The sequence below is a fragment of the Amyelois transitella genome, chromosome 24 (genome assembly GCF_032362555.1).
Source record: "Amyelois transitella isolate CPQ chromosome 24, ilAmyTran1.1, whole genome shotgun sequence".
NCBI lineage: Eukaryota > Metazoa > Arthropoda > Insecta > Lepidoptera > Pyralidae > Amyelois > Amyelois transitella.
In genome coordinates this window covers 980,814-995,943 of record NC_083527.1, presented here as the reverse complement: position 1 = coordinate 995,943, position 15,130 = coordinate 980,814, and the positions used below count along the sequence as shown (strand labels likewise).

Below are 15,130 nucleotides of genomic sequence, written 5' to 3'. Positions count from 1 at the left end.
TTAATCTTTTTCATGATTTGACTCTGTTCACCCCGTAAGAGATAAAGACGTGATTTTAAATATATATGTAGCTTTGTTTATTTCCGCTACCTATTTCTTTTTATTCCAATACGATGTTAGTCTTGTATTCTCCCGAGAAACCCAAACAGTACTCCTTTTTCCGTTCGGGAGGTCAAAAACAGATATTTCACGTTTTACATGTATATTTCGAAAACATTGCAACACGTGATTGCTTATCCGTCCGTCTGTACTATCATCACGCAGTAATCGATATGAAATAGAATCGATTATAACGATTGCATCGAGATGCGAACGATGTGACACGAGTGTGGCGTGTGTTATCTGTGGCGGTGATAAGAAAAAAAAAACGAAAAAAATATATTTTGAAAACATTTAGATTCATATTTAGAATATTAAAAAGAAATAAATCGAAATTAAGTTATCTGTGACGGTATAAAATAACCTTTTTTATATCTTTATATTTTACTGAAATAAGTATTATATCTAATTAAAAAAAACGACGATTATTATCAAAAATAATCCGAAATGTTTGAATGATTGATAATTTTCATACTTTCATAAAAGTGAAATTATTATTTTATTGTTACTTTTTTACGGCTTAACCTCTAAACATTGAAGACATTTTAAAGGAATATTTAAATCGATATTATTTTTTTTTAATCCACACTAAACAACAGTTTTAACTTACTTTTGGTTTTGTATAAAGCCTCAATTTTTAAATATGAATCTTAACATTTTTGTACAAATCTCGCTTTATAACATGTGACTTATTTTTATGCTTGCAAAGTAAACTATTAAATTTCGAGTATAATATCGCATTACATAATAAATTGATAGTTTAAGCAAAATAATAATGTCGTGTTTGGCACGTGCATGAAGTGATACAGTTAATTATTTACTTACCGACTAAAAAAAGATGGGTTATGTTTTTGACGTGTGGTTTTCGGAACTTTAGAATAGAACATACATACATACATACATATAATCACGTCTATATCCCTTGCGGGGTAGACAGAGCCAACAGTCCTGAGCGGACTGATAGGCCACGTTCAGCTATTTGGCTTTAAGATAGAATTGAGATTCGAATAGTGACAAGTTGCTAGCCTATCGCCTAAAAAAAGAATCTCAAGTTTGTAAGCCTATCCCTTAGAATAGAAACACTCAATATATTTCCCATAGATGTCGTAAAGGGCAAGTAAGGGCTTATAAACTTGGGATTCCTCTTGTGCACTAGCAACCTACCACAGCTGAACGTGGCTTTTTAGTCCTTTCAAGACTGTTGGCGCTGTCATACCTGCAGGGGTTTTGACGTGACTATATGTATGTATGCTTTCAGACCCAACATCTAAGACCCAGGCCAATCAGAACAAATACTTTTTCCATCATGACCCGGCCGGGAGTCGAACCCGGAACCTACTGTATTACAGACAAGCGCACTGCCGCTGCGCCACAGAGGCCATAAAGTATGGGAGTTAGCATGGAAGACTGTATTTTTTCTTTAAATTATGTTTGATGAATATCCGTCAAAGTTCTGTCGAAAATGCTTGATTCTAAAAATCGTACCTAGATCCTACTGGTAGTCTATGCGGCCCTAGTAACACCCCACTACGGGGGGCGGTGAGCGGCCCGAGTCGTCGTGACGCAACCGCGCCGGCGTTATGTACTGATATTGTAGTGAATTGGCGTAATTTGCTTTATGTACCTACCTCATATTTCATCTTTTAGGCGATGGGCTAGCAACCTGTCACTATTTGAATCTCAATTCCATCATATCTCTATCAGTCTTTTCAAGACTGTTGACTGACTGGCTCTGTCTACCCCGCAAGGGATATAGACGTGAAAATATGTATGTATGTATATTTAAAATTCAAATTTAAAAAATTCAAAATTTTTATTCATTATTATAGGATACTTGATATCGCTTAATAATTGTCAAAACGTGCGGTTTAACAACATTGGTTGACGTCAAATAAATTACTTAAAACTAAGTTTACTGCCGCTTCCAAGGCGTCAGTGCAGAAGTAGTGGTAACAAACTGCACTGCAGCATTTTCTTCAACAACGTCAATTTCACAATTAAACGATTAACGGGGTTTTGTTTTTTTTGACGTCCTGATTATTTCTTTCTTGGTGCATACATACATACATAAAATCACGCCTCTCTCCCGGAGGGGTAGCCAGAGACTACCTCTTTCCACTTGCCACGATCTCTGCATACTTCCTTCGCTTCATCCACATTCATAACTCTCTTCGTGCAAGCTCGGCGGTTTCGGGTAATTTGACCTGACCCTTTACCTTTCTTGGTGCAATAAAGAATTTCTATAATTTTTTAAAATGCTAACCCTTAATCCTATATCGGAGGAGTCATTATCACCCTGATATTGGTCCGGATGTCACCTTTCTGGCTGGAGACTGGGGTGCGCCTAGGACCATGAAAGTTTTTACACGAAGCCATCTGACTTCCCATCTGACCTCCGCATACTTTGCAGTTATCTCATATTACACATTCATGTAACTGATTTAAAACTTAAGCGATGTACTATTTATAAATAAAACAGGTTAGATAGCGATTACCGTCACTCGGTGACAGATAATTGTAATTTGATTCGAAGCTCTCTGTTATCTCGGCGTATTCCCGATTACAAGCAGTGTCTTCATTAAAAAAATCAAATAAACATAAATAAAATTAGACTTAACTAAACCCAAAATATTTATAATTATAATAAAAAAAACTATTCATTATCCACTGGACCTCGTAATTAGATGAAGAACCCTCCTTTCTTCAAGGGTTAAAAAACGGCCAATGCACACCGCCGCACTGTCTCAATGAGTGGGTAAGTAGGCGAGCGACAGCTGAAAGTGGTATGTTACGCAACCGCGCCAGTAACCCAGTCGTGGTGCGCTACCAGACATCACCATTGGGTACTTACTATAGGCTATGTTCTCCTGGTACACAAAGTTGCTTCACCTGGAATTTGACCTGGAGAGGAGGAGGCTCGTCTGCGATCCAAGAGGGTTTGATTATACATACATACATACATTATGGTCATGTCTATATCCCTTGTGGGGTAGACAGAGCCAACAGTCTTGAAAAGACTGAATGGACACGTTCAGCTATTTGGCTTAATGATAGAATTGAGATTCAAATAGTGAAAATAGTGAGTAGGTTGCTAAACCATCGCCTAAAAAGAATCCCAAGTTAGTAAGCCTATCCCTTAGTCCGTTTGTCGGTTTGATCATCCTGGTGTTTATCCCGGTAGAATGCTCATTCTAGAGAAGAGCCAAAAGTGCGCTTTTTACAAAGATTCTGGATTAGATATAACAAATAAACATTTACAAGAAAATTTCACAGATTGAGTTAGCTTCGAAGTGAGTTCGATACTAATTCAAAGATACTATATTTTTTATCATAAATACTTATAGATAAACATTCATGAAGAAATTCCCGTGAACAAAACACTAGTTTGAATGCTTACCGAAAACATACTGTAAAAGGTCATTCATATAACTGGATGTGTAACCATGATCTGGGTATGGGTTAGATTCAACTAAAACTGATATGTTACGCAACCGTGTGTTTTTGGGCACCATTCGAAAAAAAAAGAATAGGACCACTCCATCTCTTTCCCATGGATGACGTAAAAGGCGACTAAGGGATAGGGTTACAAACTTGAGATTCTTTTTTAGGCGATGCACTAGCAACCTGTCACTATTTGAATCTCAATTCTATCATGAAGTCAAATAGATGAACGTGGCCATTCAGTCTTTTCAAGACTGTTGGCTCTTTCTACCCCGCAAGAGATATAGACGTGACCATATGTATGTATGTATGTAACACCCTTACCTCTCTAGAGAGGAGCCCGGGGTTCGTCTTTGACCATAATCCTAAACTTGAAAAGACAGGTTTTATATCAAGAAATTTCCGTGTAAAAAAAGTTCGTGAATAAACCTGCACATTCAGGCAACTGGATATGTTACAGTGATCCAATACGAGTTAAAAGTTGCAGATTTGAGTCGCTTCTTGCTAACAAAGCGCACTCTAGGTTCCTCTGTAGAGAACATATTCTAGAATGAAGAAGACTGGGAATTGAACCAAGAACCTATTATGTGGCTTCTTCAACTGTTGCATACATACATACATACATACGGTCACGTCTATATCGCTTGCGGGGTAGACAGAGTCAACAGTCTTGAAAAGACTGGCCACGTTCAGCTATTTGGCTTAATGATAGAATTGAGATTCAAATAGTGACAGGTTGCTAGCCCATCGCCTAGAAAAGAATCCCAAGTTTGTAAGCCTATCCCTTAGTCGCCCTTTACGACATCCATGGGAAAGAGATGGAGTGGTCCTATTCTTTTTTGTATTGGTGCCGGGAACCACACGGCATTCAACCGCTGCACCACAGGAATATAGTCACTTGACATGTTGAAATCTAATCATGGACATCGTAAACATACAGAAGTGTTTGGGCGTGATGCAATTGTGAGTGGTTAGCACGAAGAATGCATTCCTAGATGTTGAATCATTGAGCAACACTCATCCAGTTGCTAAGTGGGATAAATATTATATACATGCTTAGATATTCACGTCTTTATCCCTTACAGGTTAGACAGAATGCCGCGTTCAACGGCTTAATTATATACATATATACATATATATATATATATATATATATATATATATATATATATATATATATATATATATATATATATATATATATATACAATCACGTCTATATCCCGTGTGGGGTAGACAGAGACAACAGTCTTGAAAAGGGCCACGTTCAGCTGTTTGGCTTTATGATGGAATTGAGATTCAAATAGTGACAGGTCCATCGCCTTAAAGAAGAATAAATGGGATAAATAATAAATACATATATATTTCTCGTGCTCTCCAAGCGCCGTGTGGTTCTCGGCACCTAAGAATAGGACCACTCCATCTCCTTTCCATGGATGTCGTAAAAGGCGACAGATTGCTAGAACCTGTTACTATTTGAGTCTCAATTCCATCATTAAGCCATACAGCTAGGTTTTTACAGGTTGCTAGCCTATTGCCTACAACAAGTATCACAAGTTTATTAGCCGTCTTTTACTATTAAATCTTCAATCTGCACCGCAAGAGGAGTTGATACACACTACATTTATTCTTAGCTATTAATTAACCAGCATGTAATACCTCTACGAGCAAAAGTTGTAATCTCATAGATTGCTTTAAAAAATTGTATAGCTTAAAAAAGGCTATTAATGTTTCTTAAAATTTCGCAACACAAAACCTCCTCTTTACTTTCCTTGATAAGACATCAACGAGCTTTTTGCAAGTTTGCTAATATATTTAGAATAGAATAAAATGGATATATAAAAAAAATTGGATACAAGGTATCACTTGTTGACGTCAACATACATAACTTAAGTCTAATTATACCTACTAACGCTTCTAAAGTGCATGTGTTGAAGAAGCGGCGGAACAAACCACACTGCAACATTTTCACCGGACGTCAATTTGCAAATATAGATCTTACATCTGAATCGTGGACGAATTCATATTGTCTACGTAAAAAAAGGGAATAAGAATAAAATTAATGATTTTCATACAGTATTTAACAGATTAACAACTCAATTAAAAAAATTATAATGTAATACGCCATGAATTTTCTGATGAATAAGATTTCTCAAGATGAAATTTCTTATGAATAAGATGTTGAATATCAGTTCGACGTCATGTAAGTTTTTTAGTCTTTTTCTGACAGATACTCTTACGTCGAGGAAAACATTGTGGGGAACCTGCACATATTGGCAACTGGATTGTTAATACATAAATGTAATCACGTCTACATTTAATGCGGGCAGACAGAGCCAACAGTCTTGAAAAGACCGAAAGGCCACGTTCAGCTGTATGGCTTTATAATGGATAATTAACTGAGGAAAGTTAAGAAACTATTGTATAATTTATAGTTTTCGTAACGCCTCCCTATGAGTCCGTTTTATAGGATTGATAATCACGTCTATATCCCTTGCGGGGTAGACAGAGCCAACAGTCTTGTAAAGACTGATAGGCCACGTTCAGCTATTTGGCTTTAAGTTAGAATTAAGATTCAAATAGTGACAGGTTGCTAGCCCATCGCCTAAAAGAAAAATCCCAATTTTATATGCCTACCCCTTAGTCGCCTTTTACGACATCCATGGGAGAGTGATGGAGTGGTCCTATTCTTTTTCTATTGGTGCCGGGAACCACACGGCAGAAAGTTTTTGTCGAAAGAAAAATCCATATGTTTTCATAATAGTGTTTAGAAAAATCGGTATATTATAATACCTATTTTAAATTCATGCCACATTTGCGCGTCACTCAAAAACGTGACTTAAAGTCAGCGAAAGTTGAATATGTTTTCCTTATAAGGATTTGTTTATGGGTTTAGTTATGTCGAGCCCTTTATATGTTTATATTTGTTTTCTTTTTTCAAATTTATTTGTAAATAAAAAGGCGGAAAATTTAGGTTGATATAGTATTTTTAAACAATTAAATTGATGTGGAAATTTCGGAATACCATCTTTTATGTGCTTCCTTACATAACATTCATTCCTACTTTCAGGAGGGATAGGCAGAGTCTATATTTTACACTCTCTGTTAAAAAAACAAATCAAAAGATTCAATCGATTTTTTATTCAAATTGATTAATGTGATGTAATAACGAAGATAATGATGCATATAAAGCATAATCGCTCCTTACCGGGCCAAAATTCTGACATATCTATTAAACTAACAGACATAACATAACAAAAAGGTATGAATTTAAAAAAACCGATAAAAAGAAAGCTGTATCATCACAGTTTTTGTACATACCAAGTTTATATTCACAGAATACGGGGTGGACAGACAGAGCCAGCAGGCTAAAAAAGTTCACTAATTTCGAAACTAATGGCTCTGACTTCCTCGTAAGGAATAAAGACGTAATTATATTACTGTATGTATCCCATATAAATCTTCCTGCTCGCTAGGTATAACTGGCACAAAGTACCAGGATAACATAACACGCGAGCAGCTAACTGATGGCATTAGAACAAATCAAAGCTCGCGGCCTCAGCACGCGAAAGTGAGAGTGGTTTGTTGCGTAACTGCGCGCGAGTCATGCCGCCCTGGTAGGCAGTGCGGTTACCTACATTGAGGTTGGTTGAAGAAAAAAAAACTCATTTAATCTGGCACACAAGTTTATGTAATAATGGTCAATGTTAAATAATATGAAATTTAGTTCCGTCCGGTGACATGAATACTAGTACTAACCTTATATATAAATATATAAAACACGTCTTTTTCCCTAAGGGGTAAGCAGAGACTTCTTCTTTCCACTTACCACGATATGTTGTTTTGCTACATCAACAATCATAACTCTCTTCATGCCAACTCGATTTCGAGTAATCTTGACCTGACCGTTAACCAACTTCCTACTATTACATCCTTCCCAAAATTGAATGAAACGTAAGACTTTGGGTGTAGAAAATGTCCTTCAACTTCAAAAATAAACATAAAATACGCTATCTGCTTCTATTCTCGTGTAAATTGTAATAGTCGATTCAGATAAAGTCTTACTTTTGATTCTTCTTATAGGCGAAGGGCTGGTTTTAGGGAACTTTACGTAATCAGCTGATATTCTTTTATGAAATTAAATAGCATGGCTTGGATCTGTGTAATTTGTCCCGTGTGTAATTTATTTACACTTGTAAATGATGGGCTACCAACCTATCAATATCTGAATCTCAATTCCATCATTAAGTCATCCAATTCTATCATTAAGCCAAATAGCTGAACGTGGCCATTCAATCTTTTCAAGGCTGTTGGATCTGTCTACCCCGCAAGGGATATAGACGTGACCATATGTATATAATATGTATGTAAGTCATCCAGCTGAACGTGGCCTTCGACTAAGGTGAGGCTATATCCACCCCGTAAAACGTAAAACCACGTGATGTTTAATATGGTTTTACTATTTACAATCGGAGAAAAAAACCTCTGTCTTCGTATTTAAATTGTAACTTCGAACAAGTCAGCGAAAGTGTGTCAGCGCTAGAAGTGGCGGGGATGAGGTATTTTCCAAAGAAATACAAGACAGCGGTTTATACAAAGGATACCTACTCTTTTTTTAAGTTTAAGGAATATTTATGAAACTTTTTATATATAAAAAAGGTTGTTTCAAGAACTTTTTAAAACACATGCCATTCCATGTTGCATTCATGCATTTAGACGGCTTCTCTGGCGCAGCGTTAGTACGTTTGTCTGTGACACAGGTGGTCCCGGGTTCGAATCCCGGCCGTGGCATGATGAGAAAAGAATATTTTCTGATAGGCCTGGGTTTTGGATGTTTATCTATATAAGTATATATTGTAAAATATAGCATCGTTGAGTTAGAATCTCGTGACACAAGTCTCGAACATAGGAAATAGGTTGATTGGTTATATTATACCGTGTGGTTCCCGGCGCCAATAGAAGAAAAGAATAGGACCACTCCAGGTCTCATAAACTTGGGATTCCTCATTTAGGCGATATGCTAGCAACCTGTCACTATTTGAATCTTTATTCTATCATAAAGCCAAACAGCTGAACGTGACCTATCAATATTTTCAAGACTGGTGTCTCTGTTTTCCCCTATTAGGGATATAGACGTGATAATATGTATGTATGGTTATATTGTAACGTGCCGGCACCACACGGCACAGAAGAGAAATGACTGAAAACAATATGGTCATAAAGGTATTCAATAAAATGTTATAGTAGACAATAAATATGTTTGTCTAGAAGGAATCCTACTAATATTATAAATGCGAAAGTTTGTGAGTATGTCAGTATGGACGTTTGTTACTCTTTCACGCAAAAACTACTTAACCGATTACGATGAAATTTGGTATGTAGGTAGCTGAGGACCCAGAATAACATAGCTACTTTTACTCCCGGAGTTCCCGCGGGATTGATTACACGCGGACGAAGTCGCGGGCGGTCTCTAGTCTTTTATAAAACAGGACACAGATTAATTGCGGTGAAATTAGAAGTTTAAATTGCGCAGATTAAGTTGGCCCCAAAGTAAGACTTATGACTCAAAACTTATGACTAACTTTTACTCAGAAGTGTGCTATGAATTACAAAAAAAAAATTATTCTGTTCTATTTTATACAAAAATAAAACTAATTACAAGTCGCAGACGACATTAACATACAATGTATAACCGGGTAATAGAAATAGTTTGTCAATCCTGACCCGCGCCCTACTGAGGAGACCTTGGAGGGACTCAGAGGTACCTCATTTTAATATAACTTAGTATGAATTATAAGGAAACAATATGATGGATCAGAAAAGTTTCTCCTGCAAAGGTTAGACTTAAATAAATATATACATACATATAGTCACGTCTATATCCCTCACGGGGTAGACAGAGGCAACAGTCCCGAAAAGACTGAATGACCACGTTCAGCTGCTCGGCTTGATGATAGAATTGAGATCCAAAAAGTGACAGGTTGCTAGTCCATCGCCTAAAAAAAGGATCGCAATTTTATAAACCTATCCTTTAGTCTCCTTTTATGACATCCATGGGAAAGAGATGGAGTGGTCCTATTCTTTTTTGTTTTGGTGCCGGGAACCACACGGCACATAAATAAATATATATACGGATCAGATTACATAGATTAATTTAGCCTCGAAGTAAATTCGAGACTTGTGTTACGAGATACTAACCCAGCGATACTAAATTTTAAAGTAAATACTTAACATCTATAGATATACATCCTGTCATGCCCTGGCCGGGATTCGAACCCGGGACCTCCGCTGTCACAAACATGCGCACTACCGCTGCCCCTAAGCTTCTGTTAAGAAATGTAGATTTCTTAAAAGACGTCTTAGGATCTAAGGTCTTTTAGATAACCTCTCCTTCTTCAATAAACTTCACAGCATGATAAAATAAGAGTAGTTAAAAATAAAATGACGTCACATACAGACACCACGTCTTTATACTTTACCGGCTAGACAGAGCAAATTTAGTCTCGAAAAATCTCTGACGTCACATTCAGCTAGATGGCTTAATGATACAATTGTGATTCAAATAGTGACAGGTTGCTAGCCCATCGCCTAAAAAAGAAGAATCTCAAGTTTATAAGTCCCTTTGTCGCCTTTTACAACATCCACGGGAAAGAGATGAGCGTGGTCCTAGTCTTTCTTTTTATTGATGCCGATTATCACACGGCATAAAGTTAACGGCTAAAGAATGCATCCGCAAATAGCTATGATATAAAGAGATAGCTACCGAATAACCTCATAAATGTGATAGAGTTATCAGACGCACACTGTGAAGGGCCTGTGACCTAAAATTAAAAGATGCAAACAGTCTTTTTAAATTTTTTATATCAGCGCCGGATTCAGGCGCGATCGAAATTAAATTTAACATAGGTACATACATACATACATATAATCACGTCTATATCCCTTGCGGGGTAGACAGAGCCAACAGTCTTGAAAAGACTGATAGGCCACGTTCAGCTGTTTGGCTTTATGATGGAATTGAGATTCAAATAGTGACAGGTTGCTAGCCCATCGCCTGAAAGAAGAATCCCATGTTTATAAGCCTATCCCTTAGTCGCCTTTTACGACATCCATGGGAACGAGATGGAGTGGTCCTATTCTTTTTTTTTTTATTGGTGCCGGGAACCACACGGCACTTTACACATAAGTGATCAATAATTAGTTTGTTGGCTCTGTCTACCTCGCAAGGGATATTGACGTGATTATGTGTAGGTATATCTATTATGTTATAAGTTTCGCAATAAATGCAGACCCCAAGTTTAAAATACCAACAGGTGAGACTAGGTACAATATGAAATACGCTTTGCAAATAGTGAAAATAACTTCAAGTTATTAACTGTGGAGTATGTTTTAATGGAGAACAAAAACCATTTAAACGCGGCTTCATTTTCTTTCACTGTCTTTTGTCGTAAATCATCGGACGTTTTTCAGCTTTAAAAGTCGGTACGGGTATATCATTAACCCAAACAGCTGAAAGTGGCCTTGCAGGCTTTTGATGGCTGTTGGCTCTGTCTACTCCGCAAGGGATATAGACGTGATTATTTGTTATGTTTAGGGGTAGGATTATTCTTTGTTTGTCCACCTCAGTCACTTTGAACTTCTTAAGATTGGTCAAGTAGACGAAATGGGAATATCAAACTTTCGTTCACATTAATAAAATAAGAATGTCTTATGTATGTAAAGTCATTTGAATTATCTTTGAATAGTGTTTAACTATAAAAGTAACGCATGAACTTAATTTTGCATAATACAAGAAATCAATATACTGTGCTGTGTGGTTCCCGGCACCAATACAAAAAAATTAGGACCACTCCATCTCTTTCCCATGGATGTCGTAAAGGGCGACTAAGGGATAGGCTTACAAACTTGGGATTCTTTTTTTAGGTGATGGGCTAGCAACCTGTCACTATTTGGATCTCAATACTATCAATAAGCCAAATAGCTGAACGTGGCCGATCAGTCTTTTCAAGACTCTGTCTACCCCGCAAGGGATATAGATATGTATGTACATATGGTCACGTCTATATTCCTTGCGGGGTAGACAGAGCCAACAGTCTTGATGTAGATATGTATGTATGTAAACTTTCTTTCACATTAACAAAATAAGAATGTGTAATGTAATGTAAAGTCATTTGAATTATCTATGTATAGTCAAGGAAGTGTTTAACTATAAAAGTAACGCATAAACAAAATTTTGCATAATACAAGAAAGTACCAGGAACCCATGACACCGCCTAATCTTATCTGAACAACGCGGAAGTGAAAAGAAAAGAGATAGAAATCTACCTGGCGCCGGCCCTGCATCTTTCTATTAGTGGCTCGCCCTATTTAAGGGATTGCAACATAGGGCTGTGCGCATGTGTGGTCCGTATACGTTGCTCGTGTGTGCGCGTGCGCATATTTTCCGTACGAATTGATAATCAATTTGTTTGATTGTGTACGACCTTGATAGTGCAATGGTTTTAGTTTTTCTATGACTTGATACGTTTATGAATGTGGATGAAGCGAAGGAAGTATGCAGAGATCGTGGCAAGTGGAAAGAGGTAGCCTCTGCCTACCCCTCCGAGAAAGAGGCGTGATTTTATGTATGTATGTATGTTGATACGTTTAAGAAGAATTTGTCGATTGTGCATACCTATTCATATTATAAATGCGAAAGTTTAGTAAGTTCGTCTGTTTCGCTTTTAAGACTAAACCATGTTTATAGCTTACCATACCTAGCTTGAATATCGTATATAATTTAAACTTATTACAATCATACATACATATAATCACGTCTATATCCCTTGCGGGGTAGACAGAGCCAACAGTCATGAAAATACTGATCTTTTTCTTCCTGGCTTAATTCCTGATTGTATCCTCACCACTCTTGAGAAGAGCCCGGGGTATGCCGTTAAATATGAATCCTGGATCTGGTGAATCAGGTTTTCAGCAGAAGCGACTCCCATCCTTTGCATAGGAACCTAAGCCGTACATATTGGATCGATAGTGATTACACATCCAGTTGCCTGAATGTGCATCATCGGTTAGTATTCAAACTAATGTACTTCGGAAATTCTCATTACAACATATTGAAAAGTGCAACTGGGCATTTGGACTTTAAATATTTAAGAATTTAACTAAGAGCCTAGACAAAGAGAATCAAAGAGATTGGGATTTAAACTTGGTACCTCTCTCTCACTATTCGGATGTTTTAACCACTGTATCACCGACAATCTATACTAATATTATAAAGCTGATTAGTTTGTTTGTTTGTTTGAACGTGCCAATCTCAGGAACTATTGGTTCAAATTGAAAAATCTTTTTGTATTACATAACATCACGCTGCAACTATTAGGAGCCAAGAAATAATGGAAAATTTGAAAAAAAAAACGGGGAAAACTATTCATCCTTGAGGGCTTCAATGATGCCCAAAATAACTATTCCACGCGGACGAAGTCGCGGGCACAGCAAAAAAATATACATACACATACATTAAATCACGCCTCTTTCCCGGAGGGGTAGGCAGAGACTACCTCTTTCCACTTGCCACGATCTCTGCATACTTCCGTCGGTTCATCCACATTCATAACTCTCTTCATGCAAGCTCGGCGGTTAAAAAAATAAAAACATATGGTTTCCAATGAATTTAGTATCAACCGTGGGAACATGAGACGGTATAACTTGATACAGGAAATGCATATAATTGTTATATAATTACCAGTAATAAGCTAAGCGCCCACACTTAATATTAATGACTAATATATTTACATACACATACATACATGTTAGTCACGCTTACGGGGTAGTCAGAGCCAACAGTCTTGAAAAGACTAAAAGGCTGCATTCAGCCGTATGGTTAAACAATGGAATTGAGATTCAAATAATGACAGGTACAAGAGGAATCGTAAGTTTATAAGCTTTCGATTCCCTTAGTGTACTTTAACGACATCCACGGAAAAGATACGGAGTGGTCCACGCGGCTTTTATGAACAATTGAAAAGTCTATAAGCCTTTTCCTTGATTGGATTTTACAATTTGCATTGGAAGAGATGACTGATGAAAATATCCTTGACATTATGACAAGAATGAAAAAATAATTATGTCATGCAAACAACAAGATTTTCTTATAAATAGTTAGTACCTTAACAAGATGAACATAAAAATAGCTGAAGGTGATTAAAATAGTTGTTTATTGCGTAACTTGTATCAGGAGTGCATGGAATGTTAGGAGTGTGTGTAGGTATGCGTTATAATAAGTGACATAAATAAATAAATATATACGGGACAAATAACTCAACGACACTATATTTTTATAATAAATACTGATATAGTTAACCATCCAAGACCCAGTTCAATCAGAGAAAGTTCTTTTCTCATCATGTCCTGGCCGGGATTCGAACCCGGGATTTTCGGTGTCACAGACAAGCGTATTACCGCTGCGCCTCAGAGGCCGTCATACCTACATACATACATTTGGTTACGTCTATATCCCTTGCGGGGTAGAGCCAACATTCTTGCAAAGACTGAAAGGCCACGTTCAGCTGTATGCCTTAGTGATGAAATTGAGATCCAAATAGTGACAGGTTGCTAGCCCAACCCCTTCAAGGGAATCCTAAGTTTATAAGCATGTCCCTTAGTCGCCTTTAACGACATCCATGAAGAAAGATATGGAGTGGTTCTATTCTATGGTGCCGGAAACCATATCGCGCAATAAGGGCCTGTCGGTGTACTAATAATAAATAAATATCTAAATTTCAAAATTCATTTTTTGGGTTTATTTTTGATAAAAATACATAAATGCGTAAGAGCAACATCATGACTGATTGTAAGAAATTAAATAAACAAAATAAAATGCATTTCAAAATAAACAATTAGACCGATTATGAATTGGTCAGATTTAATATTAACAAAAAAGCCAACATCACGTGGTGTTCCCAGGCGGTCACCCATCCAAGTACTGACCACGCCCGACGTTGCTTAACTTCGGTGATCGGACGAGAACCGGTGTTTTCAACGTGGTATGGACGTTGGCGACAGTTGTGTTGAATTTAATGTTATGATTACTCTCTATTGAATTGTATTGAAAGGAATGCATTTTATGCATAAATTAAAAACAAATGAAACGTGAAACATCCCTTGGTGAACCTGGTCTTGCACGAAATTTTATGTTTGTGAAATAATATAATTATTATTATCGCTGGAAGAAATGTTTTCCATAGAAGAGTCAATCCGTAAGAATAAAAATGCTCCAACAAAACCTATTTCAAACTCACTTCAATAAAAAAATAAAGTACAGTAAAACCTTTAAGACGAATTCACAGGGACTCAATCAAAAACGCGTCTTAAGCGGGAAAGCGTGTTGCCTATGCGGGATATAGGGAAATAAAAGATGGACCAACTACTCACATATGTATTAATATTAGGTATTGAATTATACATTTAAAAATTAAGTACTATACTAATATCTATCAAGTTATTAAAAATAATCACTTATTTTAGTTTGACAAAAAGATTTTGAGGCATTAGCAGTTACAAGATTTTCATCGTAAGTTAACTTTTGAAATGCGTC

General features: G+C 36.9%; 1 non-coding gene across 1 annotated transcript; it reads right to left on the bottom strand.

Moving 5' to 3' along the window:
• Positions 1-14,474: 14,474 nt before the first annotated feature.
• Positions 14,475-14,593, bottom strand: LOC132903358 (5S ribosomal RNA). The gene has a single exon (XR_009657385.1). It is a non-coding gene; the product is annotated as a 5S ribosomal RNA (ribosomal RNA).
• Between the last annotated feature and the right edge of the window lie 537 nt (positions 14,594-15,130).